The 25,445-nt window shown below is 41.5% G+C and overlaps 1 protein-coding gene across 2 annotated transcripts in view; it reads left to right on the forward strand.

The window, feature by feature from the left end:
• The window catches only part of TEC (tec protein tyrosine kinase), a 126,597-nt gene that overhangs the window by 56,182 nt on the left and 44,970 nt on the right, over positions 1 to 25,445 (forward strand). The window lies entirely within an intron of this gene.

Raw genomic sequence — 25,445 nt, forward strand, 5'->3', positions numbered from 1 at the left:
ATATTACGGAAGTTTTCAGTCGTTATTTCTTTAAGTAAGATTTCTGCCCCTTTTTCCCTTTCTTTTCCTTCTGGGATTCCTATAATGTGAATGATAGTCCGTTTGATGTTGTCCCATAAGTCCCTTGAGCTATCTTCACTTTTTTAAGATTCTTTTTTCTTTTAGCTGCTCTGATAGGGTGACTTCCACTTTTTTGTCTTTGAATTCACTGATCTTTTCTTCTGCTTCATCTAGTCTGCTGTTGAACCCCTCCAGTGTATTTCTCAGTTCAGTTATTATATTCTTCAACTCTGTGACTTCCAGCTTCTTATTTCTTTGTTGAGGTTCTCACTGGGTTCATCCATTCTGTTCCCAGTTCAGTGAGCATCTTTATGACCATTACTCTGAACTCTTTATCAGGTAAATTACTTGTCTCCATTTCATTAAGGCTTTTTTCTTAGGTTTTATCTTGTTCTTCAATTGGGAACAAATTCCTCTGTTTCTTCATCTTTTTGCGGTCTCTGTTTTGGTTTCTATGCAGTAGGCGAACCCCTCTGCCCCCAATTCTGAAGGAGTGGCCTCACATAGGACATGAACCTTGTCATTCAACCCTGCCCCAAATCTTGTTTGTGCTTCTCCAAGCAGTCTATTATATTTTTCATAGCTCCCAGTAGTTGAGATTATGCCAAGACCTGTCAGTATCTCAAAGGGGGAGAAGATCTTAGCACCTAGATTCAGGCTGATTGGAAGCCAGACCCATAGACAACAACTTTTAAAAGTATGCAAATATATACAGTTCTTTTGGACCACAAGCATAAACCCCACTGGCCACCAGAGCCAGGCTATCTGGAGGCTTCCTTTGGGCAGAAGTTGCAAAAATTGGGGCTCCAGATGAGTATATAAGCTATTTTCTTGGAGAAGTTTTCTTCTGGGATAGATCATATGGTAGAAACAAGTCTGAATAAATTTAAGAGAATTAAAATTGTATCAAGCACCTTTTCTGACCACAGTGGTATGAAAGTAGTAATCAGTTAATGTGAAGAAAATGGGAAAATTCACAAATATAAGGAGATTAAACAACATGCTACTGGACATCCAATGGGTCAAAAGAGAAATTAAAAAACACCTTTAGACAAGTGAAAATAAAAATACAACAAATTCCAAAATCTGTGGAATGCAGCAAAAACAGTTCTGAGAGGGAATACATAGTGATAAATGCATACTTCAAGAAACAAGAAAGGTCTGAAATAAACAACCTGACTTTATACCTCAAAGAACTAGAAAAAGAAGAACAAATGAAGCCCAAAGTTAGAAGAAGGAAGGAAGTAGCAAAGATTAAACCAGAAGTAAAAGAAATAGAAACTAAAAAACAATAGAAAAGATCACTGAAGTTAAGAGCTGTTTCTTTGAAAACATAAATGAAATCAGCAAAGCTTTAACTAAACTCATTAAGAAAAAAGAAGACTCAAATAAAATCAGAAATAAAAGGGCTGTTAAAACTGAGATCACAGAAATACAGGGGGTCATAAGAAGTTACTATGAACAATTATACACTAACAAATTGAGCAACTTAGAAGAAATTAATAAATTCTTAGACGCATACAACCTACCAGGACTGAATCATGATGAAATAAAAAATCTGAACAGACCGATTACTAGCAAGAAGATTGAATTGGAACCAAAAACCTGCCAACAGGGGTGCCTGGTGGCTCAGTCGGTCGAGTGTCCAACTTCAGCTCAGGTCACGGTCTCGCAGTTCGTGAGTTTGAGCCCCACATCGGGCTCTGTGCTAACAAACAGCTCAGAGCCTGGAGCCTGCTTTGGATTCTGTGTCTCCTCCCCACCCCCTTCCTCTGCTCATGCTCTGTCTCTCTCTGTCTCTCAAAAGTAAATAAATGTTAAAAAAAAAATTAAAAACAAAAACAAAAAAACAAACAAAAAAAAAACCCTGCCAACAAACAAAAACCCAGGACCAGATGCCTTTAATGGTGAATTCTACCAGATGCTCAAAGAAGAATTAATACCAATCCTTCTCAAATTCTTACAAATATAGAAGACGAAGGAATTCTTCCAAACTCATTTTGTGAGACCAGCATTACCCTGATACCAAAACCAGACAAGAATGTCACAAGAAAAGAAAATTACAGGGCAATATCCCTATGAAAATAGATGCAAAAATCCTAAACAAAATATCAGTACACTGAATTTAATAATACATTAAATTTTTATACACCATGATCAAGTGGAATGTATTCTAGGGATTCAGAGATGGTTCAACATTTGAGAAGCAGTTGATGTGATACACTACATTAGCAAAATGATGGATAAAAATCATATGATCATCTCAATATATACAGAAAAAGCATTTGAAAGAATTCAACATCCATTTATGATAAAAACTTCTCAACAAAGCAAATATATGGGGAATGTACCTAACATAATAAAAGCTATATATGACAAGCCCACAGCTAACATCATATTCAGTAGTGAAAAGCTGAAAGCTTTCCATCTAAGATCAGGAACAAGGGAAGGATGTCCACTCTCACCACTATTACATAGTATTGGAATTCCTAGCCCAATCAGTTAAGCAAGAAAAAGAAATAAAAGGCATGCAAATTGGAAAGGAAGAAATAAAACTCACTATTTGCAGATGACATGACATTATATGTTAAAAACTCTAAAGAGACCATTAAAAAAACTGTTAGAACTAATAAATGAATTCAGGAAAATTGTAGGACACAAAATCACACACACACACACACACACACACACACACACACACAAAATCTGTTGTATTTCTACAGACTAATAGCAAACTGTCAGAGACATTAAGAAAACAATCTCATTTAAATTACATAAAAAAGAATAAACATTCCTAGGAATCAATGTCACCAAGGAGGTAAAGGATCTGTAAAGGTAAAGACCTTTGCTAAAAACTACAAGACATTAATGAAAGAAATTGAGGAAGACACAAATGGAAAGATATCCCATGCTCATGAATTGGAGGAATTAATATTGTTAAAATGTCTATTCTACCCAAAATGATCTACAGATTCAGTGCATTTCCTATCAAAATTCTGATGACATTCTTCACAGAAATGGAACAATCCTAAAATTTGTGTGGAAACCCAAAAGACTCCAAATAGCCAAAGCAATCTTGAGAAAGAACAAAGTTGGAGACATCACACTCCCTGATTCCAAACTTATTACAAACCTATAGTAATCAAAACAGTATGGTATTAGTATAAAAACAGACATATAGATTGATAGAGCAGAATAGGAGCCCCAAAATAAACCTATGCTTCTATGGCCAATTAATTTATGAAAAGGAACCAAGAATGCACAATGGGGAAAGGACAGTCTCTTTAATGGTGTTTGGAAAACTGGACAGCCACATGCAAAAGAATGAAATTGGACCACTATCTTACACCGTACACAAAAATTAACTCAAAATGGACGAAAGACTTGAACATAAGACCTGAAACTATAAAAATCCTAGAAGGAAACGTAGGCAGCAATCTCCTTGATATAGGGTTGGTGACAATTTTTTGGATATGACACCACGAGTAAATGCAACAAAACCAAAAATAAAGGAGACTACATCAAACTAAAGAACTTTTGCTCATCAAAGGGAGCCATCAACAAAATGAAAAGGCAAGCTACTGAATGGGAGAAAATATTTGCAAATCATATATTTAATGAGGGGTTAATATCCAAAAATATATAAATAATTCATACAAGTCAATAGCAAAAAAACAATCTGATTAAATAAAGGACAGGATACAAATTATGGAAAGAGTCCAAATGTCCACTGACTGGTGAATGGATAAAAAAGATGTCATATATATATATATATATATATATATATATATATATACACACACACACACAATTGAATACTACTTGGTGATCAAAAAAGAATGGAATCTTGCCATTTACACCAATGTAGATGTAACTAGAGTGTATTATGCTAAGGGAAATAAGTCAGTTGGAGAAAGACAAATATATGATTTCACTCATATGTGGAATTTAAGAAACACAGCAGATGAACATAGAGGAAGGGAAGGAAAAAGAAGATAAAAACAGAGAGGGAGGCAAACCATAAGAGACTCTTAAATGCAGAGACCAAACTGAGGGTTGCTGGAAGGGAGTTGGTTAGGGGTTGGGCTAAATCGGTGATGGGCATTAAGATAGGCACTTGTTGGGATGAGCACTGGGTGTTATATGTAAGTGATGAATCACTGGGTTTTACTCCTGAAACCAGTGTTACACTGTATGTTAACTAACTTGGATTTAAATAAATAAATTTTAAAAAAAGGACAGAATATCTGAATAGATATTTTTCCAAAGAAGACATACAGATGGCCAACAGGTAAATGAAAAGATGCTCAACATCACTAATATTCAGGGAGATGCAAACCAAAATCACAATGAGATACTGCTTCACACCTGTTAGAATGGCTGTTATCAAAGAGACAAGAACAGGCATTGCTGAGGATGTGGGGTGCTTTGTTGGTGGGAATGTCAATTGGTACAGACACTATGGAAAATAATATGGAGGTTCCTTACAACATTAAAAGTAGAACTACCATATGATCCAGCAATTCCAGGGTATTTATCTCAAGGAAACAAAAACACTAACTCAAAGAGGTATATGCGTCCCTATGTTTATTGCAGCATTATTAACAATAGTTAAGATAAGGAAACAACCTAAGTATTCATCAATGGATGAATGAATAAAGAGGATTGTATGTATGTACAGTGAAATATTATTGAGCCATAAAAAAAAGAATGAAATCTTGCCATTTGTGACAGCATGCATGGACCTCAAGGGCATTATGCTAAGTGAAATAAATCAGTCACAGCAAGACAAATACTGCTTGAGCTCTCTTCTATGTGGAATGTAAAGAGCAAACAAAAACAACAGAAACAAAACACCCCCCCCCCCCAACAACAATACAAGAACACCAAGCTTATGGATATAGAGAACAGATTAGTGGTTGCCAGAATTGGGGTGGGAGAAAAGGTGAAGGGAGGCAGAGGCTAAAATATTTAAAATAGTTTAAAACTAAAGTAATCAGCAAAAAAAAAAAAAAATCACAACAAAACTTAGACTTCATAGTTTCCCGTATTTTACATAAAAAACTCTTTTTTTTTTAATTTTTTTTTTTCAACGTTTATTTATTTTTGGGACAGAGAGAGACAGAGCATGAACGGGGGAGGGGCAGAGAGAGAGGGAGACACAGAATCAGAAACAGGCTCCAGGCTCTGAGCCATCAGCCCAGAGCCTGACGCGGGGCTTCGGACGCTTAACCAACTGCGCCACCCAGGCGCCCCATAAAAAACTCTTTAAAGCATCTTTTGAAAGTAAAAATGAGCTGCTTCCTATACATTCTGAGATAATCCATTGGTTCCTAAATTGTAATCACATTTTCTCAGCATTAAGGTTCAAAACATTACATGCAAGTAAATGAGGCCTCTTAGCATGTCAACATGTAGTTTTCACGGACACCTAAACATCGCTAGAAATATTTTTTGTTTTGTTTGTTTTTATTTAGAAAGAAGTTCAATTAGATTCTTTGTTAATAGTTTCTAGTCCATAAATTTAAATTACTAAACTCTACACATTAACATTCTGCACTTCTGTCTTTAGCTTTTGATGGTCTCTATTGATGTGGGAAACAAAGGCAAAAGAAAAAATTAAATTTCCTTACAACTTAACAGCCCATAGATAAGTCCAGAGGGACCTTCCCCTAGGAGCTCGGCTGCCTCTGTGATGACACTTTGCTAAGGGCAAAAGACAATCTTAGCCCAATCCCTCCAGGCTACCAAAAATTCCTTTGGAAACTTCCTTTATCTCTACTCCCCCAAGATATATGTTGGCAATCATACTCCAAGCATATGGCCTGATATACATCTGAAGGGTCTCATGACTGAGTCTTTACTAAACAGTAATAAATGACCTTTTCCTGACAGCAGCTAGCCCCCTCAAGGTCTTGGAAACCTTGCTTCCAAAATTCCTTAGAGACTTACATGGCTTTAAGCTATCCCTAACCCCCTCCCAACGTGAAGGTATTTTAATCAGTCACTTGTCACAACCTCAGTGCAGATTTTTCTGCCCTTAGGCCCTGTCCCAAGGTTTTAATAAAACCACCTTTTTGCACCAGAGATGTCACAGGAATTCTTTCTTGGCTATTGGCTGTGAACCCCAACATTTTCTACACCATCTATGACTATCGAATGTAGGAATAAGGAGTCGGCAAACCTAGGGTCTAGTGCTGGTTTGGTCTTTGGGACCAGGGAGTCATGTAATTACTCTGAACCTTATTAATCTTGTGCCTAAAGGGCAGGGGCAGGGGGTGGGTGGGGGTGGGGAGTAGTATCTGCCTTACCTATTTCATACAGTTGTGAAAATCTTATTAAAAAATGGTAGTGAAAACATTCTGCGTCTTAAAAAAAATAGTTATTGTTATTACTTAATGCTCATTTGATTGCCTTTATCTATCGATCATCTGAAAAGTCAGAAAGTATTAGATCATATAAATCCAGATGGCACTGAAGCACCTGGGTGGCTCAGTCGGTTAAGCATCTGGCTCTTGGTTTTGGCTCAGGTCATGATCTCATGGTTCTTGAGTTCAAGCCCCTCATCAGGTTCTGTGCCTACAGCTTGGAGCCTGCTTGGCACTCTATCTCCCTCTCTCTCTGCCCCTCCCCTGCTTGTTGTCTATCTCTCTCTCCAAATAAATAAAAACAAATTAAAAAAAAATAAATCCAGATGGCACGAAACTACATAATTAACACTTGAAAAACTGTATATAGCTTTGATCATTCCTCAAAACAAAAAGAAGGGGGAAAAAAGCAGCTGGAAGATATCAAAAGGGTCACTAAAATATTCAAAGGGAAGGGCTGTCAGTGTAAACAACTAGACTAAACATAGAACCCTAAAGACTGATACAAGGAAGGCCATGAGAGGAAAGCAATGGATCTTAAGGAAGAAAGAAAGAAAGAAAGAAAGAAAGAAAGAAAGAAAGAAAGAAAGATCATACCCATTAAGCAGTCAATCCCGATTCCTCCCTCCCAGCCCCACCTCCCCACCCCCACCCCTAGCCCCTGGCAACCAGTAACCTGCCTTCTGTCTCTATGGATTTACCTATTCTGGGTATTTCATATAAATAGAATCATATGTTACTTTTTGTGTCTGGCTTCTTTCACTTAGCATAATGTTTTCTAGGTTCATTCATATTGCAGCATGTATCAGTACCTCATTCGTTTTTATATCTAAATAATATTCTATTATATGGATATACCACATTTTGTTTATTCATTCATCTGTTCATGGGTATTTAGGTTGTTTTCACCTTTTGGCTACTGTGAATAGAGCTGCTCTGCATATTCACGTACAAGTTTTTGTCTAGACCTACATTTTCATTTCTCTTGCTGGGTCATTGGGTAACTATGTTTAACATTTTTAGGAACTGCTAGCCGATTTTCCAAAGGGGCTGCAATTTTTTTGTATCACTCCCCCCCCCCCCAGGCATGTATGGGGGTTCTAATTTCTCTACATCCTCACTAAGCCACTTGTTATTATCTGTGTTGTTGATTCTAGCCATCCTACTTAGTGTGAAGAGGTAACTCATTGTGGTTTTGATTTGCATTTCCTTTATGGCTAATAGTGTCGAACATCTTTTCATGTAGCCTATTTCTTTTTAAAATGCAGATGTGCTTGCTGTTTTTGGTTAGGCAGAAAAACCTGTTTGACAGGAACTCCATCTTTTTTTGTCTTTTTTTTTTTTTGTCTTTTTTTTTTTTTTTTTTTTATGAAGTAGACACTGGGGTCCTAGTAAATGTTTAGCAATTGGGAAGCGAGGGAGAAGCCCTGCTTTTCAGCACTTGCCAGTTTCTGTCGTGTAAGTACTCCCACCAAGGCAGATTTCCAGCCACCAAGGTGACACTGAAAGTGGAGCAGGGAAACGGTGTGCACAGTAGGCTCTCATGAACTGCCATGGGCTGACTCTGTGGCATCAATGGAAGGAGAGAGTGGGCAAAGGGAGCCTCATTTAGGGCTGCCTGGCATCGTGCAACGTGGCTGCTGTACGGCTGGAGGGCTGCCGTTCACCTGTTAGCCTGAGGAGGAAAGAATATAATGTTATTGAGGGTCTAGCACCTATCGAATGTTCACCACAGTCTTCTGAGGCAGGTGTTACTATCTTATTTTCAGAGAAATCCAAGGTTTAGAGAACATAGGAAGGAACTCAGTGATTCACAGCTAATGAATGTCAAAGTGTTGATATTTGAGTACAAAGCATATTACTGTACTCATTACTATCATTTGTCACAGCAAAAGGGTACAAAGCAAAATCAGCAGAAGGAAAAGGCACATGGGGTAAAGTCCAGAGGAGACCAGGCACAAGCTTGCAAGACCCCTTTTCTCAGTGGAGTCCCACAGGACCTGCTTAAAAACTCCCATCAGTGAGTTGTCTACCAGGAAGCTCATTAGAGACCCAGTGCCCAAGCTTTTTTTGTTTTTTTGTTTTTGTTTTTTTTTATTGGGGACTGGTTGGGGATATAGGCACCCTCTGTCTAGCATGCACCACATTGCAGACTCCAGAAGGCAAAGCAGGTGCTCAGCATAAACCATATTGTTTGTACCAATAGTTTAGGCACAAAGAACTATTCTTACCAGTGCTGGGAATGGTGGGATCTTCCCAAAGTCCAAGTTCCCAGAAGCCAGCCAGTGGCCGACTGTAGAAAGGCAAGTAGACCTTTCTAAGAATAGCAATCTCGAGGGGCGCCTGGGTGGCTCAGTCGGTTAAGGGTCCAACTTCAGCTCAGGTCACGATCTCGCGGTCCGTGAGTTTGAGCCCCGCGTCAGGCTCTGGGCTGATGGCTCAGAGCCTGGAGCCTGCTTCCAATTCTGTGTCTCCCTCTCTCTCTGCCCTCCCCCGTTCATGCTCTGTCTCTCTCTGTCTCAAAAATAAATAAACATTAAAAAAAAAAATTAAAAAAAAAAAAAGAATAGCAGTCTCGAGCCTGCTCTGTTAACTCTTTTCCGCACACTAACTAAATGCAAAAATAGGAGAGAAAATTGAGAAAGTCCAGAGACTATGCTTGCTTGTATCTTATTATATCTGCCTTTGCCTCCTAGCGCTTGTATAGAATTGATATATGGTAGGTTTCTAATAATGGCTCACAGAGTTGTGCACATCCTCATTTTGATACGTGGCTTCTGTGTGTGTGTGTGTGTGCGTGTGTGCTGTCTGTAAAGCCTCGGTGCTTAAAAGGTTCTGCGTTGACCTAAATCATGATTAATTATGACCGCTTAGCCCAGACATCTCACTGTAGCTCATCACCCTACTCTGAATTCTCGGTGGCTTTTCTCTCCTGAAAGACCTTCATTTGAAATACTGAGGTTTGCCATTCATGTCTCGAGTGGAAATATTGTTTCTTTTGTTCCAGTGGCCCCAGACTTCAGACTCACTTTTACATCAGTGAACTTTGACTAAAAATGGAACAGTTTCCTCCACCTGATCTCCTCTGTGTCTGGGTCCTGTGTTGGGGTCACACCTTGCTTTGTTCTCACGAGCAGGGGCTGACTGAATTTTCTGCGTGCTATCCAGTTGTCTCAAGCACATTCAAAGGGGCTTTGCCGAAGAGGAACAGTTCTGGGAAAGAGCTGGGCAGGATACCGTGAGCTGACTAAAACCCAGGTTCCTTTTTTTCTGGGTTACCAGACAGACCAGTAAAAGAAAAGAAAGCTTACCTTCTCTTTGGCCTGCTCTCTCAGTTTTCAAGTGAAGTTGAAATTATTTTCCTGCCCATGGTTTTGCATAATTATTTTTCCACTAATTATGTTAATGTCATGACTGGAAATGTTCTTTATTTAGAGTTAAGAAAAGCAAATTTTCTGAATAAAACAAGAAGCATTGGTTATGATGTTAGACGGCTAGTGTCCAAATCCCAGATTCTGTTACTCACCAGTTTATATGGTGCTAGATTAAAGTGAACCTAGCCACTTTGCACCTCAGTTTTGTCATCTGTAAAACGGGGACGATAGTAGTTACTACCTCATAGGCTTGTAGTGAGACTCAATTGAGATATGCATCTAAAACTTGCACTAAACGAATTTAAAGCAAAGTCTGCCATATAGTGAGCCTTGAAGAAAAGTTCGTAATATTGCCCTTACTGTTAAACCCTCAGTGTATGTAAAACTCTGTTCTCTCTTTTTGACTGTTTATGCTGCTTTGAGTAATTTAAATTCCTTACCCTCTACCCCGTACTCCTTTAAAACTTTATTTAATTAACAATGGAAATTTTAAGATAACTGTTTGAAACAAGTTCCAGTATGGAGAATAAAAGCCTGTTCACCATAAAACAAGCCTGGAATATGCTGGAATCACATAACCCAGGAATGCGCCTGTGACTCTGAATTTGAGAGCTGACAAACCACTGACTGGGCTCTTGGTTTTTCTGGGGGGAAAGGAGACTACTTCTCTTCTTCCCTTGGAATGTAGCCCCGTCCAAGTCTCGAGTCTCACAGCCTCCTTCTGCCAGGCCGGATTCTGAGAACATTCTGGTTCCCCTGTTCCTTTCTCCTCTTTCCTTTTCCTTCTTGTGGCCTGCTTGTGTCTCTTAGATCCTGCTGACTTGTTCTTACATCACCAGCTAGAAATGACCTCCCTGCCCCTGTGATAACCTCCAAGCCCTTCTTGTTCATGCAGTGAATAATTGGCATTTATTTCCTCATGTGAACTTCCTTTCTGGCTGCTCGTTCTTGTCCCCTTCAAGAGTTGGTACTCCTTGAGGTTCTATTCTAGGGCCTTTTTTCCCATTCTGTACTTGCCCTAAAAGGCATTGTCCATTCCAGTGGCTTCAGTTAGCATCTGTGTGCTTCCTGATGACTTCTCCAATCTATATTTCCCAGCCTGATGTCTATCCTGTGGTCTAAGAGTTTCCTCAGGCATCTCAACTCCAAAATGTATGAAAAGATGTTCAGGATGTCCCCATCACTCTAACTCAGTAATTGCACCATGGTCTACCCAGTTGCTGGTGCCAGAAACCTGGGAGTTGGTCTGAAGTTACCCCTCTCCCTCACCCTCTCTCATGTCTGGACTCCCAACAGGGTTTGCTAATTCTGCTTTCTAAATATATCTCAGTCTTGCCCTTTTCCCTCTCTCTATACCACCAGGATCCAAGCTGTCACTGCCTCTTCTTGGATAAATACAGTAGCCCTTGTATCAGTTAGAATTAACTTAGGCCATATATCACATAGGACACCTAAGTAATAGTAGCTTAAACAAAACAGAACTTTTTTTTTTTTCAATGTGGGGGTGGAAAAAGACCAGAAGGAAGCAGGCTGTCCTGAATGGGTGTGGTGGATCCAACCCAGGCACCTTGGATCCTGGCTTTCCCTTCCATTGTCTTAGCTTATATCTTTCATTTTGGCCCAAGATGACTGCTGGAGTTCCAGCCATCTTGACTGCATTGCAGGCTGGAAGAAGGAAGAAAGACAGAAAAGCAAGAAAGGACTTCTCCTATCCGAGTTAAGTCCCTTTAACAGTTTTCCCTTATGCTCCACATAGGATTTCCACCTAGATCTCATTGACTAGAATGCAGCCGCATGGCCATACCTGGCTGCAGAGGGTGCTGAGAAATAGTCTTTTAGACTCAGTATCAATGTACCCAAGTAAAAGTCAGGGTTCTGCTACTGATGAGAAATGGATACGGTGGGCAGACAACTAGGGATCTCTGCTATGTGCTACTATACTCCTCTTTTCATGTTGTGCCCTCTCCAGTCTGTTGTACCTGAAGGCCATAGTGGTCTTTAAAAACACAAATATAGCCATGTCCCTCTCCTGCTTCAAGCCCTTCAGGAGCTTCTTGTTTCCCCAATTCAAATCTTAAAAATCCTCAGTATGGCCTATGGTCCAGCAGCCTGCCTGCCTGTCTACACTAATCTGCAGTTCCTTCTGTTCCTCACTCTAGCGTTCCAGCTCACCAGTCTTTCTGTTCCTTGAAGGCACCCAGCTCCTTTCCACCTTTACAGCTTATACGTTTGCTGTGTCCTCTGTCTAGAATCCATATTTTCCCTCCCTTAACTGACTAACATCTCCTTCAGCTTTCAGCTTAAATATCACTTACTCAGTACAAACTCTCTGATCCCCCAGGTTAGATTAATTTTCCCTGTATAATATCATCTTTCACTTTTACCTTTTTTAAAGTTTATTTATTTATTTTGAGTCAGAGAGAGAGAGAGAGAGAGAGAGAGAGGAAGAGGAGGGGCAGAGAGAGAGGGAGAGAGAATCCCAAGCAGGCCCACACTATTAGCACGAAGCCAGACTTGGGACTTGAACCCATGAACTTCAAGATCGTGACCTGAACCTTAGCCAAGAGTCAGATGCTTAATGGACTGAGCCACCCAGGTGCCCCTTTCACTTTTATTTTGTATCTCTATCTCTATGTAATAAATTATTGGTGCAATTATTTTTTCAATCTTTCTCTAATCTCTAAACTTCACAAGGCAGGTGAAGGCATTGCTTAGCGACCTGTGGCAAATAATAAATGATTAGTAAATGAGTGAATGGGATCCAGGTTCAAGGATGTATATGATGGATTTATTCCAAATCATGTTAAAGAGAGATATAAAAGAAAGACATAAAGACAGGTATCTCGCTATGTAGTCAGATACTCAGGATCGGGTGTGAGTAAGAAGTTGGGATTAGTAAGAAGTAAATCTGAAATCATCAGATGTAGTCCAGTTAGGACTGTTTATCTTCTAGGGAGGCGGCTTCCTAAGGGACCGTGTAGTGGGCTTTGAAGCCAGATAGATCTGCTCTGAATCCTGATCTGTCATTTACCAGCTGTGACATCAGGCAATTAATAAAACTCTGAGTCACATTTTCTTTCTCTGGAAATGGAGGAAATACCTACCCTGCCGGGCTATTTGTTTATGAGTATCTGGCAAATGGAATATTACAAATTATTGTATCTGATGGGTCAAAAAACACCTTAAGAAGGAAGCTAATTTCTACTTTAAAAGCAGAGACAATGGAGAACATTCTTCCTGTCACTTCCAGGTCATTCTGGGTACACATCTTTTTGCATAATGAAAATAAAGATTGCTTTTTGGTCTCGGGAACAGAAGGGCTTTGGAACCTTTTGTAAGCCTCCCCCCCCCCCCCCCCGATTATTTATTTAAAATGTTTATTTTTGAGAGAGACAGAGCACGAGTGGGCGAGGGACAGAGAGGGGGGCGGACACAGAATCTGAAGCAGGCTCCAGGCTCCAAGCTGTCAGCACAGAGCTTGACGTGGGGCTTGAACCCACAAACCGCATGATTATGACCTGAGCTGAAGTAGGACGCTTAACTGACTGAATCACTCAGGTGCCCCCCCACCTTTTTTAAATTTACTAAACTTCCATAGTGCTTACCTTATATTATGCAAAGTCTTACATGCTTCATAATCATTAACTTTAATCCTCTTAACTTTGTAAGGAAGATACCGTGTTTTCATTCCCGTTTTACAGCTTGCTCAAGGTTACAGAGCCAGCCATGGCAAAGCCAGGATCCCAGCCCAGACTGTCTGATTCTCAAGCTCTGAATCATTACGCTGCACTGCTTCTGGGTAATTTTGTGAGACTTTCTGGCTGGCTAAATGGTGTGTTAACCTAAGGATCAGACCCCTATTTGATCTTTGTATTACCCAGACCATGAATTAGCCTTTAAGAAAGCCTGACAGACTGGTAAAAGTGTGTTCTTTGTAACATTTCTCTTCTGCCCTGAAAGAAAAGAGACTTTGACCAAATTTTGACCAAGTGTGCTCTCTGCTACTGTGTGTGAAGGCTGTGAGTTGCCAGAGATTAACTGTTTCTAACGTAAAAAGGAAGTGCTAATATAGTTGCTTGCTGATTCAGTATTGGTTTCATACTATAAGACAGAACTAAAATAACAGCCTCAAAGAATAAAAATAGTACAGTCACATGAAGCGTCAACCGTCCTTTTTAAAAACAGGATTTAAAAACATGGGTCGTAAAACCCATGAAGTAAAGGTTAATCTCTTTTTTTTTCTGGTTGGAGAGAGTAGATATGGGTAGACACTCGTCTGTTCTATTGTGTCCCTCTGTAATTTTAGGGTATTGATGCTGTTAAGACCCAAGGAAGAATCTCATTCATGCCGGTTTATTTTATAAGTCAAATTTGGCATCATTCTCTGGAGTCTAGAAGGTAGGTAGGAGGGACTTTTCTTAAAAAGAGCTAGTGGCTTTTGCTTTTATTTTCCCTAAGGGGTAATATGGTTTTGAAAAAGAACATTAATAGCTAAACTTATTGAGCACTTACCACTTGTCAGTTTTATTCCAAGAGCTTCATATGACTTTTTTTTTTTTTTTAACGTTTATTTATTATTGAGAGACAGAGAGAGACAGAGCATGGGCATTGGAGGGGCAGAGAGAGAGGGAGACACAGAATCCGAAGCAGGCTCCAGGCTCCAAGCTGCCAGCACAGAGCCCGGCGTGGGGCTCGAGCTCACGAACTGTGAGCCAAAGTTGGAGGCTTAACCGACCGAGCCACCCAGGCGGCCCAATATGACTTGACTTTTTAAGTTTACAGCAACCGTCTGAAGTCGTTTGCTAGTACTCCTCCCGTTGTATACCTAGAGAAACTGAAGCACAGAGAAGTTAAGTGACTTGTTCAAGGGGATACAGCAAGTAAGTGGCAGAGCCGGGATCCAAACTCAGGCAGTCTGGCTGCAGCGTCTTTGCTCTTGAGCAGAAAGAACTTTGTTGTGGAATTCCGCTGACTCTTAGTCTGAGGGGATCAAGCAAAGGATAGTGGCTCATCCTTTTATTGGTCGAAAAGCTACCCACTTTTTCTTTCCCCGAAGAACAGTCCCACCAAGTGACAGAACCAGGCCCAGCTTTCTGTCTTCAGCAGTGGGGACCCTTGCATGTTAAAATATAATCCCTTGAGGCCACAGTTCCTCATTGCCTGGAAGATTAATGACGCAACTCCTCAGCACTCCATGCAGAGCCATTCATAACCTGATCCTGACTCACCTTCCCAATCTCGTCTCCTGCCTCTTCCGCCCGTCCCTCCATTCGTTGGAAAATACTACACACAACCAGGCTTGCCCTGCCATGTTCTTTTGTAGTGACCGACCTTCGCTTGTGAGGTTTCCTATGTAAAATCATCTCTCCTTTCTTTGCTGGGAAAGCTCTCATTCGCGATTCAAGGCTCTGCTCGAAGAGGCAGCTCATCTGTGCAGCCTTCTCAGACTCTTTTTCTGGAAGAATGAACCTCTTCTTCCTTTATGTCCCACTGCGTTTTGCTCAGTGAAGAACTTTCCGTATTGCCTTATGAGTAATCATTTCTTGCCACTCAGGTGGAAATTCCTGGGGAGGAGAGCAGACGCTGCAGAAATATTGACTAAAAGAGTGAAGGGCTGAGGTGGCGTTGAGAGAGACGATAGAAAGGTGTGAGGATATTTCAGTTAATTCCTAGCCTTGTCTGTTATCTTGTCTGTGGACTATATAAGACTTTTTGATTTGGGGACGTAAACTATTCAGTGTGACCTGCTTTCTTTCATAACCAGGAATGAAAAATTTCCAAATTGTGACGTTCACAAGGAAACCTCTGTCAACAAGAAAACAGCTATCAGGTTAGCGATCAAAATAGTGTATGATTTAAAAGAGCTGCTATAGGGGCGCCTGGGTGGCGCAGTCGGTTAAGCGTCCGACTTCAGCCAGGTCACGATCTCGCGGTCCGTGAGTTCGAGCCCCGCATCGGGCTCTGGGCTGATGGCTCAGAGCCTGGAGCCTGTTTCCGATTCTGTGTCTCCCTCTCTCTCTGCCCCTTCCCCGTTCATGCTCTGTCTCTCTCTGTCCCCCAAAAATAAATAAAACGTTAAAAAAAATTAAAAAAAAAATAAATAAAAGAGCTGCTATTATTCTAGATTAACTGTCTGATTTTTTTTTTTTTTTTTTTGAGAGAGAGAGAGAGTGCAAGCAGGGGAGGGGCAAAGGGAGACAGAGAGAGAATCCCACGCAGGCTCCATGCTTTGCATGGGGCTCGATCTCACGACTATGAGATCATGACCTGAGCTGAAAGGAAGAGTCAGACACTTAACCCGACTGAGCCACCCACGCGTCCCAACTGTCAGATTGTTAAAATTTGGTTAAGTGAAATACAAATTCCAACAGTTTCCTGGGTCCTACCATTCGTTGACTGGGTTCTGACCATGCTGGGTGCTGTTGGTAATCGCACCAGAGAATGGGCACCGTTCCCATTCTCACGCAACGTTCAGTCTGTTTCAGGCAGCGGCTACGTAACAAGAGCCTCACAAATCATAACTGTGGTTATAATTAAGCAGAAGTTAGGAGAAGTACAAATGGTTTGTATTTCAGAGTATGAAGTGTGTGAGTAGGATGAAAGTGCACTAAATATACAAAATGTATTCAGTTGATCTGAAATCACCAATATTTGACCATTTGGGACTTACAATTTCTTATGGTTTGACACGATAGTACCTTAGTGATTGATGACAAAAGCCACCTCTCTTTCGGAATCCACTTTAAAGCCTGTGCATGGTAATATGGAGGTTTCAGATGTACTCACTGTACTTACTACAATAACTCCTACATGTTCCTCGAAAGCCTTCCAAGGCTGGTGGCTGTCTAGGTGGAGTGAAGCATCACAGCCTCCAGAAGGGAGGCGAGGGAATGAGGAAGAGAAAACCAAACACACCTTGTCCCCATTGCAAGTGCTGGTGGGCTCACAGGGCGTGGCCTTGCTCTCTGGGCCATGGGGATTTTGTATTTGGCATTGGGGGCATCTCTTAGAATGTATTCTGCAACACGGATTAACTTTTGCCAGAGTGTTAAAAAGTTAATTGCATTAGTGTTCGTAAACTAAGAGGGGATGAATAGTTTCACTATGGCCCTCAGCTGTGATAGCCAATAAAGAGCATAGCAGTACAGCCTGGACTTCTGTATCTTCGTTTGCCCTTGGTCAGTTGTTTGACCTCAGTGCTCCATTTACTCAATTATAAAATGCAGATGCTAAATAACTCATTACTTCAACAGGGTCAGCGGTTCTGTAATTAATTACTGAGCACTTTGAGATTGACAGATGCAAGAAGCTGTGTGAATGTGACCACTAAGAGCAGTTGTGTTAACATCTGGGATCGTTTCTTCTTCTGAATCTGGTGGAGACATTACCACAAGTATAACCAAAGCTTTATTAGTGGCAATTAAATAAAGTGATCAAATCTACTTTTTTTCCAATTTGTAATGGACACTTCTTATATTCTCACAAAAATTTTTTTATGAGTAGATCCTATAACTTTGATCAAGATTTTGAAAAATGTGATGGAGAGGGGCACCTGGTTGGCTCATTCAGTTAAGCATCTGACCAGCTCAGATCATGATCTCATGGTTTGTGACTTCGAGCTCCACATTGGGCTCTCTGCTGTCAGTGTGGAGCCTGCTTCAGATCCTCTGTCCCTGTCTCTCTCTGCCCCTCCCCCGTAGTTCTCTCTCTCTCTCTCTCTCTCTCTCTCTCTCTCACCACCCCTCTCAAAAATATATAGACATTAGGGGCGCCTGGGTGACTCAGTTAGTTGAGCATCCGACTCTTGGTGTTGGCTCAGGTCACGATCTTAGGGTTTCGTGAGTTCGAGCCCCGTGTGGGGCTCTGCACTGGTAACGTGGAACCTGCTTAGGACTCTCTCCCTCTGCCCCTTCCCCACTTGGCTGTCTCTGTCTCTCTCAAAATAAATAAACTTAAAAAAAAATAAACAAACATTAAAAAAATGTGATGGAGAGAAGTATTTTTTAGCCTTTATTACAGAAAGTTCAAACATACTCAAGAGTAGACAGGGTAGTCAGGTGACCTCCATGTACCCAGCACCCAGCTACCTAACCCTGACTCACGCTTCCCTCCACCTCCGTGGTCATGTAGCAAATCCCGCCCACTCCCGTTACCCAGTAGAAATCCTGTCCTTTCCTCTACAGTTGCTTTAGCGTCCATCTGCAGAAGACAGGGAGTACTCATCTTACGTAGAGCCTTAATGCTCTCACCCCTAAACATATCAAGAGAGCTTCCATGATGTCATCAAGCATCCAGTCAGTAGAAGAAATTGTTTTGTTTTGTTGTAATATTTATTTATTTATTTTGAGAGAGAGAGAGAAAGAACAAACAGGGGAGAGGCAGAGACAGAGAGAGAGAGAGAGAGAGAAAGAGAGGGAGAGAGAGAATTCCAAGCAGGCTCCATGCTCTGCACAGAGCCTGATGTGGGGCTTGATCTCACAAACCATGAGATCATGACCTGAGCTGAAATCAAGAGTCAGAGGCTTAACCGACTGAGCCACCCAGGCACACTTGGAAGAAATTGTTTTGTTTTTTAAAAAATTAAAAAAATATATATTTATTTATTTTTGAGAGAGACAGAAAGAGAGAGAGACAGAATCTGAAGCAGGCTCCAGGCTCTGAGCTATCAGCACAGAGCCCGACACGGGGCTGGAACCCATGAACCGTGAGATCGTGACCTGAGCTGAAGTCGGACCTTAACCAACTGAGCTGCCCAGGCGCCCCAGAAAAAATTGTTTTTAAAATCATTTTAGGGGCGCCTGGGTGGCTCAGTAGGTTGGGCGACCGACTTTGGCTCAGGTCATGATCTCGCGGTCCGTGGGTTCGAGCCCCGCATCGGGCTCTGTGCTGACAGCTCAGAGCCTGGAGCCTGTTTCGGGTTCTGTGTCTCCCTCTCTCTGACCTTCCCCCGTTCATGCTCTGTCTCTCTCTGTCTCTAAAATGAATAAACGTTAAAAAAAATTAAAAAAAAAATAATTTTATCTATAGAAGTTTCCCAGTTGACAGGTTTTATTACAAAAGTTTTCTGTTGATTATTTGCAACACAAAGTGGCTATTCCTATAGAAACCATAGTAAAGGAATGATTAATACCCATCAGACCCACAGAAACCCATGGAACACATATGAGGCCATCTGTGTGTTTTTCTTTGACTATCTTTCTGAGGGGAGAGTTCCTCTTCTGAAGGGTGATTCCTCTTCTCTTACTAGACATCTTGCGTTAAGACTCACATTTTGTCTTTCTTGCCAGTGTTCTCGCGGTGATTCCTTCTCCCTCCCCCTTCCCCATCTTCCTTGATCTCTTCACCCTCTCTCACTCCCTTTCCCACCCCCAGGCTTGAACAGAAGCAAAAGGAAGGCATTGTTCCCAGCACTGCTGGCTGATTGTCTTCACTGGGGAAGAAGAAAAAGGAGGGGATGTGGCTTCCCTAGAGGCAGCATGCTGGTCTGGAGACGCTGCCATTATTTGCAGCTTAATATTTTGGAGGTATTGAGAAAACAGACTGCAGTGTGATCCTTTAACACTAGAGAGAACTGGAGAAATATATAGGGGTCCTGCAGACAGTTATGTAAAGACCAAGTGAATGTTCCGCTTTTGCAGTATCCTAGCGAAGCTCCATTCATTGTTAGAAAATACAGATTTACAGTTTACACTTGCACGCATGCATCTTTGCCCTCCACTCACGTCACATAAGCAGAGAGAGGGGTTTTTCTTAGTGGAGGAACTGGTCAGGTGTGGGCTAGGTGGAGGTAAGGTTCTTGAGGGCCCGTGAGCCCCGCAACTTTTCGCCTGTCCAGAAACTCAGCCCTGCCTCCAGGTCACAGGCTGGCCTCCTGGGGGAGCCTGTGGGGTGGTGGCCACAGGGGCTTCCCTCTCCCAGGGCTGCTGTTTTTCTGCAATACCACTTCATCAGTCCATTTGGCCATGGTGGCATTCCTCGGGGTGGGGTGGGAATTATACCCCCAGTGCTGAAGTTGTAGGTCCCTTGCGCAGGTCACTGTGTGCTCACCCATGACACTGCCCCCCACCACCCATCCTGGAAATTGCACTTTCTGTCCTGCTCTGTTAGCTGTCTGTAACTCTCACCCACCCCGAAACTCACAAAGTTTATGTCTCCCAAGTTCCTCTTGTTTGTGTGATTCTAGGTATTTCGGCTTTCTTGAAGATAAAGTGGCACTAAAAAAAACCCTGCACACATGACGTGTCCACTGGAGAGCCTCGGACATACATGCACGCACACACACGTACACGTGGCTCTCAGAACCCCTGGTACCGTAGCAGAGCGCTACTAGTCGGTGTTAACCATAGAGATGCAAGAACTGAAACCTTGGTCAGAGGGCCTTCCTTCTCTTTGGCTGCTTAAAAAAACCCGAAGGTAAACAGATTTGCAGGGTCAGACCCAATGATTCCCATCTGTGGTTGAGGAGGGATCCCCTGGCAGTAGTTCAGAGTATCTCGGAGGCTCGTAACATGACCATTACTCTGTGAGTTGGGTGTTCACATGTGGCAGGACACTTCAGTTGAACAGGGGACCGAGGAAGCAGGGCCTCTTGGATCCTGAGAGTTCCTCTTGGATCCTGGCAGTTCTTGGCATGCCTGGACCCACCGTTGTGGCAGGTATCTGAGAGAGCAATGGCAAAAATGAAAGCAGCCAACTTCTTCTCTGAAATAGTCACATGGTGGCTCTGACTGGATAATGTGAAATTAAACCTAAGGAAGGCCTCCTGTCCACTTAGCCGAAGCCCCTCCTATTCACGCATGTCCTCGTCCATTCATTGACTTACTCAACCAAGTCATTGAGCACCTGCCCTGTGCCAGGCTATGACATGCCAGCACTGTTGTAGGTGCTGGAGAGGCAGTACGTCTGTGCTCACTGAGCTTCCGGTAGGTGGCCTTCATCATGCTTGCCTTGAGAAAGGGAGTAATGAGACCGGAAGAAAGAAAAGGGTAGGAGCAGGTGCCAACTTTAGGGGAAGGTGTAAAATTAATTTTATTTCTCTACCAGAAATTAATTTAATGCTGGATGAATTGGATGGATGGATGAGTTGTTTCTAAATTGGGACAAATACTAAGGTATAACCTTCACTGAAATGAGAGCTGATTGATTACCTACTTCCGGCCCTTTGTAAAGTGAAGTTGTTTTGCTTAATTTAAATATCTATCTATCTATCTATCTATCTATCTATCTATCAGGGCATAAGAGCGCATGTGCATGCCAGCATGGGAAAGGGGCAGAGAGAGAGGGAGACAGAATCCCAAGGAGGCTCCGTGCTGTCAGCGCAGAGCCAGATGCAGGACTCAGACTCACAAACCTTGAGATCATGACCTGAGCCAAAATCAAGAGTCAGATGCTTAACCAGCTGAACCACTCAGGTGCCATTTTGCTTAATCCTTACACCTATTTTTCTCTTTTGTTGGATTTGTTGGTTTTTCTTTTTTAAGTCTATGATTTAGAACACAAAATTATTAGCAAAGAATTTCATAGTTTCCAAGTCTAATCAATTTCAAGTTCCATGAGGGCAGGGGCCATATTTTCTTTAGTTTTATTGAGGTATAATCAATACACAATAAACTGCATACATTTAAATTGTATTATTTGATGAGTTTTGATATATGTACACACCAGTGAAACCATCACTACGATAAAATGAACACATCCATCACCCCCAAAATCTTCCTCGTGCCCTTTTGTAATTCATACCTCCCTTTTCATTCCCACCATCCCTAGTTATCACTGATCTGATTTTTGACACTATAGATTAGTTTGCATGTTTACTAGTATTCTAGAATAAACTCATATAGCATGTATTTTTTTTAAACTAGCTTCTTTCACTTAGCATTTTTTTTTTTAATTTTTTTTTTTCAACGTTTATTTATTTTTGGGACAGAGAGAGACAGAGCATGAACGGGGGAGGAGCAGAGAGAGAGGGAGACACAGGATCGGAAACAGGCTCCAGGCTCTGAGCCATCAGCCCAGAGCCTGATGCGGGGCTCGAACTCACGGACCGCGAGATCGTGACCTGGCTGAAGTCGGACGCTTAACCGACTGCGCCACCCAGGCGCCCCATAGCATATTATTTGTAAATACATCTACTTGGTTGTATCAATATTGTATTTTTTTTATTACTGAATAGTATTCCACTGTATGGATATATCACTATTTGTGTATCCATTCACCTGTTGATGGACATTTGGGTTGTTTCCAGTTTTCAGCTATTAGAAAGAAGCTGCTATGAATATTCTTGTACATGTCTTTGTATGATCAAATACCTTTCATTTATCTTGGGTAACTACAATGACGTATTTTTGAATCTCCGTATCTCTTGTGCTTCGCACATTATCTAGCATGTAGTAAGTAAATGCTCAGCAAATATTATCCTAAGTAGTTGCTGGACTTTTTCTACATTTTTATAGTAATTGATTTGTAAGACTAACTTACTTTTTTTGAATATTTACTTTTTAATTTTGAGAAAATGCAAGTGGAGGAGGGGCAGGGAGGGGGGATAGAGGATCTCAGCAGGCTCTGCACTGACAGGCTGATAGCAGTGAGCCTGATGTGGGGCTCGAACTCATGAACTGTGAGATCATGACCCGAGCTGAGAAGTCAAGACAGTCAACCTACTGAGCCACCCAGGTGCCCCCAAGACTAACTTACTTTTAAAATTACTTAAAATATTATTTTGCTTAAGGCAAAAAAGTATTTCTGCTATATCCTCTTTTCCTAGTGTGCTTTGTGATATTTTATGCACTGTGGTCAAGCTTAATTGCATACTCCTCTATTTTTTGAGTTCTTGGAATATTTATGGATTCCTCAACGGAGAAAGTGAAGAAATACTGGTATGTTACCTAAAGAAATAATATGAAATATTCAAAAGATTTCTGTTAAGTCTCTTTTCTTATTGAATTCTATAACAAGATTAGAGACTATATGTGGGGGAGAAAATTTTAAATTTTTTTTTTCAACGTTTATTTATTTTTGGGACAGAGAGAGACAGAGCATGAATGGGCAAGGGGCAGAGAGAGAGGGAGACACAGAATCAGAAACAAGCTCCAGGCTCTGAGCCATCAGCCCAGAGCCCGACGCGGGGCTCGAACTCACGGACCGCGAGATCGTGACCTGGCTGAAGTCGGAGGCTTAACTGACTGCGCCACCCAGGCGCCCCGGGGGAGAAAATTTTAAATGTTGAAAAATTGTAGAAATCTTATTCTTAATGGCAAAAATAATTATGCTAAAATAACATATTGGTGATGGCGATGGGCCAGATATTGTGCTGAGTGCTTTATGAGCATATCAAAATTAATCCTCATGATAATCTAGGTTAGGTTATTTTAATATCCCCATTTTACAGATCAGGAAATGGAGACTAAAAGAGGTCAGTTAATTTGCACAGGACCACGGATCTGGCATTTGAACACAGGCCTGCCTGACACTGAAACTGTCTGTGCTCTCCACTGTTATGATGCATCGACTGTGCTATGTTAAAACATTAAAACAGGACTCAAAATATTGTGGCATGTTCAGTAAGTTAATAAAGAGATTCAAGCAATATTGTTAATTGTTGCACGCATAGTTCACATATATTTTTCTGGAAGTTGATCAACTTGCAAGTTTCTTCCCTAAAAATTTCTGACTTTATATTTAAAGTCACTTTAAAAAAGTGTTTATTTTTGAGAGAGAGAGAGAGAGAGAGAGAGAGATCGCAAACGGGGGAGGGGCAGAGAGAAGGGGATTCAGAGGATCCTAAGTGGGCTCCTTGCCGACCGCAGACAGCCCAATAGAGGGCTTGAACTCACAAACCACTAGATCATTACCTGACCTGAAGTCAGATGCTTAACCACTTGAGCCACCCACGTACCCCTATATTTAAAGTCAGTTTTTAGCCTCTTCTCATCACTGTCATTGGTCAGTCTGTTTCTGATCTCACCTTCTTTTAGGCAGAGTTCTCAGGTAGACAGAAATATCCAGCCCTTTTCTCTAGCAGTGGATCCGCCACATTGTCTCTGGACTTGTGACTGCCTGGCACCCTGGAGACCCAGCAGACCCAAGATAATGCTTTCTCTGTGATTACTCTTCTATTTCTTGCCCCAAATTTAAAATAAGTATTGGCTGGGAACCCTCGTTAGTCCTGTTAGGCAACAAAGGGTGTGTGTGTGTGTGTGTTTGTGTGTGTGTGTGTGTGTGTGTGTGTGTGTGTGTGTGTGTGTCTTATTTACTCCCTAGATTATAGCTCTCAGCAGGTAGGAAGTATAGCCCATATTTCTAAATTCTTGCTAAAGAGGCATCTGACATCACTCTAGCTGGAAATCCTGGAGTTACAGAGAAATTTGTCTCCCAGTAAGATTTCACGTGAACCTGGGAAGACTGTAGTAAATGTGTGAGGATTAAGACAGCTTTGTTAAACCTGGGATTGGGGTGCCTGAGTGGCTCAGTCAGTTGGGTGTCCAACTTCAGCTCAGGTCATGATCTTGCAGTTTGTGAGTTCAAGCCCCACATGGGGCCCTGTGCTGATAGCTCAGAGCCTGGAGCCTGCTTTGGATTCTATGTCTGCCTCTCTCTCTGTCCCCCCGCCCCCCATGCTCTGTCTTTCTCTCTCTCTCTCTCTCTCAAATAAATGAATAAATATAAAAAAAATATAAAAACCTGGGGTGATAAAGTTACAAAGTTAATCAGAATCTAGTGTAGAAGGTGATTTTGTGGGCTTCTGTCTCTTTCAAAGGAGGCTCCATGAAAGATGAATGTTTAGGTATAGCAATTAATAGAATTAATTTATGTTTTAAGAACTCTATAATTTGTGCTTACAATCTGATAAACACCTGTTGTTTTAGATGATACGAACCAAGCTCCAGGTATCAACATACATACTCAAATTGTAATAGTCAAGAGAAATGAAGTATTTCCACGATATTGAGCTTATAAACATAAATATTAAGGAAGAGTGATTGTGACCACCCAGAAACCGATGATAACTAACTCAGCATGCTGAGCATGTGGCATTACCTATACTACATCCTGGCCATGGGCTGTCCTCCCTGACAGATCTGCCACGTGAGGGCCCTTTCTGCCGCTGAGACCCCGTTGCAGGTTTTCCAGTGTTTTTGCTCTTGACATTTTTGGAGAGATGGAGTCATATAATGGTTATTAGAAGGCTTAAGTGAGTCAGTTTATGTAAACTCATGGGATAGTACCCGGCACATGGTGCTGTGTAAGTGTTAACCTATTAATTGTGTTTATTATTCAAATATGGACTAAATCAGATGCTCTGATTTAGTATATTTAAATTCACCCAGGGAGTCTCATCATTTTGTACCTACGCCGCCAGATTCAGAGCCCAAATCCGAACACCAAGTTTCATATAACTACTTATTTTTCAGTAAAACATTTACCTATACGGCGCCTTCAGCAGGAAATGTGTCCAAGTGAAAGTCTGGCCCAGAATTCAAATGTTGCTTTAAAAACCCATTCTCTGTTTGTGCATCTTCTGTAGCTTATCAGTAAGGAATATTGAAACTTGGTGAACTAGGAACAAGTAGGCATTTGGGAATAGTGCAGGAATGCATGTCTCTGAGGAGAGAGGTAGCCGAGAATTATGATGTGTCACATTCAT

Source organism: Herpailurus yagouaroundi, unplaced genomic scaffold (genome assembly GCF_014898765.1).
Source record: "Herpailurus yagouaroundi ecotype Mexico unplaced genomic scaffold, PumYag 28, whole genome shotgun sequence".
NCBI classification, from domain to species: domain Eukaryota; kingdom Metazoa; phylum Chordata; class Mammalia; order Carnivora; family Felidae; genus Herpailurus; species Herpailurus yagouaroundi.